Below are 3,114 nucleotides of genomic sequence, written 5' to 3'. Positions count from 1 at the left end.
ATATTAACGTGGCCTACATATTGACGCAATGATCGAACTAAGTGACGTGTTCTGATTCAGATCCCCTGCAGTTCATGCCAATTAGAACAATAGCAATGCTGAGTCCTCCCCACCCTACTGAGCACAAATTCAGCTGCTCTCCAGTTCTGTTCTGCATGTTTTTTCATTGCAATTGAGCTCGGAGCTGGAGATGATCTCCATACAGTTCTGTGTTAACTAGCCCGCACTTGCGTGCTAATTTACGGGTTGTGGCAGATGCTTTTCTATAGTTCATATACATGACGGCAACCTGTTACCGAGGAACCTGAGAGGTTTAAAAGCCTCACAAACCAGGCAGGACTCGAACCTACAATCTTCTGATCCAAAGTCAGACGCGTAATCCATTACGCCACTGGCCCATAGAACATGTGTTTGCATTCCACCACAGAGAGCTCTACACTGCTACCAGTAGTACACTTCCCCATCTAAATTTTCACAGCAAGAAACTTGTGTTTCCTACTATTTTTATCAGGTTTAAAATATCATCTCCTTAAAACAGAAAAAGTGTTGGTGTGTCGTGCTGAAATTCTGATTGATTTTGAATTCAAAGAAAAAAGGTTTTCTTCCAAAACACCGTGAAATTGTCACATCTTGCAGACAATAGGTGTATTCCATGTTGAAAAGAGAAGAAAGAAAACCATGGAGCCTTTTACAGGTGTGAGGCTTCTTCAGGTGTGAGAAGACCTCACGGCCGAAACGCTGTGTTTCCGTTCTTCTCTTTTCAGCATGCAATAAACCTATTACTTGTTCCTTTGCAGCCGAGGCATGCTGACGTAGCTACCCAGCTGAACATCTTGCAGACTCTACAGTACTTCTCTCCTGTAGAAGTAAAGCAGGGCTTGCTGGGTGAGCTTTTGCTCCGGTAAATTAGGTCACGTGTCATGTTAAATCACTTCTTCTAAACACAACATTTGCTGGTGCTAGCTTTCCCCATGAAAACAGACATTTCCCTTACAGTACATGACATATCGTTTTTATTCTATCAATAAGTATAGAAATAAAACAAAAGAAAAAATGTTGTCGCCAAAGAATGCACAGTTCTGTCGCCTTGGGGAGGTGTCAAGGGCATTGAGCTCCTTGGACATGAGAAGTGCCAGATAAATGCCATTTCTCATCATTTCTCTTGGCGTCAGTTCTGCTATTAAATGGGACGGAGGCAACGGGCTCAGAGAGCAGGTTAAGTGCACACCGAACGCAGATGTGTCCAAGTGTCTGTAAAAGCACGGTGCTCTGCTGGCGCTGTTCCCTAGTGGCTTAAAGTGCCTGCCTAGTAAGCAGGCGATCCTGGGTCTGAATACCAGCGGTGCCTCTCTCCGTGTCTTGTTGTGCCGCATGTCTCATTTCAGACAAACATGTACAGCTTGGTTCAGTTTAATGCAAGAATTCATTTCCTTTCTGGAATAACTTGTTTTTGAAGAAATCCATACAGCTTGTGAAAGATGAAATCCATTTCTTGGTTGTCAGTGGAAAAAGATTGCCGGCTGCAAGAAGCGCAAGTGATTGTTTTCTTTGACCATAAACCTGCAAATGTAGGGAGCACAAGCGGCCGTCAGTTTTTGTGGTGCAATCGGTTAGCGCGTTCGGCTGTTAACCGAAAGGTTGGTGGTTCAAGCCCCTCCAGTATGCGTGTCTCAGTTTTTCCAATGTAAACATCATCACCATTGCTAAAGAAGATGGCGCAGAAGGCTCCACAGCCGAAACGTTGTGCTTCTTTTCTTCTCTTTTCAGCATGGAGTAAACCTTTGCTTTATCCTTTGCAGCCTAAGCATGCTGACGCAGCTACCTTTCTCTTAACACGCCTCAATCATTATTCACCAAAACGATCAGCAGAATAAGTCGCCTTTGTGGTGATGTCACTCCTCTGCTTCACAAATGTCCTTAGTGACGGGCCATTTCTTTCTGCCATTTTTCCGGAGCGGTTATTGATTGCTCCATCATTTCCCTCTTACTTTCCATCACTAGATTGAAAAAAAAAAACAGAAACAGGCTGACAGGACGACAATCAAATTGCAAAAACTCATCAAAGCACTCGATAGAGTATTTGAATCCACAAGTAGCTACGAGCAACTTTGTCCTGGCTTGCATGAAAGTCGGAAAATGTCAAAAAGAAAAAGATGGTGGCTTTTTCATATTCGTTCTTTTATTTTTAGTTCGTTGCTTCTTCTGTCCATTGTCCTCCTGCCTGGCTCTTGACCTGTGACTGTTTGAACGCACACAGTAGACTTTCATGCAGGGGATTTGTCCTGAGCCTCTGTGAAAGACCCACCCACCCCCATAAATAACTGCTCTAGAAACACATGAATGCAAAACTAAACCACAGCTTAAAGAGGAGCTTGTCATGACCGCCAGGCAGTTAAGACCAACTCTTAAGCAATCTAAACAGCACCAGCAGCGGGTGATTATTAACAAACGCCGCCGCACGAGTTAACCCACCTGCACACACTCCACCGTGCGGTACGCAGTGCTATTTTTACCATCTTTACCTGCTTCCCGCTGGTATTGAGTCTACTCCTTGAGAGCTCTACCTGGCGTTTTTTCCATTACCTCGTTTATTCTGGATATTGGACTCCCCTTCTGCCTTTTCGACTTTGGACCTCGCCTCTCACCTCGGACTGTTTGCCACCAGTGTTCTCCCTGGATTACGACTTACCTTACGCCTCTTGACCACGAAACAAAGCAAAGCAGAGCAAAACAAAATGAACAAACGAAAACCCTCACGTCCCGCACTTGCATATAACGCCGTTACGTGCCCAAGCGGTATTTTACGTCATCCTAGCACTGCACCCCGGGGCGTACGGTATATGGGAACGAGCACACGCCACGAATCATCTCGAATCACTCCCTACAGCTGTAAGGCACCTTGAAGCATGCACCCCCAACATTCTTCTTTGCGCATCTGTGAAAGGTAAACTCTTGAGCAAACTCTGAACCAGCTCTAAGGAAACTAATCTGATTAGACGTTACTTTGACTCATCTTTTAAGGGACCCTTGTTAATTGGAGAAATCAATGATTTCGAATGAATTCTGTATGCGTTAAAAGACAGCTATACACAGAAAACATGCAGGACACTTCTC

At 44.5% G+C, this 3,114-nt stretch overlaps 1 non-coding gene across 1 annotated transcript; it reads right to left on the bottom strand.

Annotated features, from left to right (window-relative positions):
• Positions 1 to 325: 325 nt before the first annotated feature.
• On the bottom strand, positions 326 to 398 carry trnaq-uug (transfer RNA glutamine (anticodon UUG)). The gene has a single exon. It is a non-coding gene; the product is annotated as a tRNA-Gln (tRNA).
• Positions 399 to 3,114: the final 2,716 nt, after the last annotated feature.

This window comes from Lepisosteus oculatus, unplaced genomic scaffold (assembly GCF_040954835.1).
Source record: "Lepisosteus oculatus isolate fLepOcu1 unplaced genomic scaffold, fLepOcu1.hap2 HAP2_SCAFFOLD_40, whole genome shotgun sequence".
NCBI lineage: Eukaryota > Metazoa > Chordata > Actinopteri > Semionotiformes > Lepisosteidae > Lepisosteus > Lepisosteus oculatus.
This window is presented reverse-complemented; position numbering and strand designations above follow the sequence as displayed.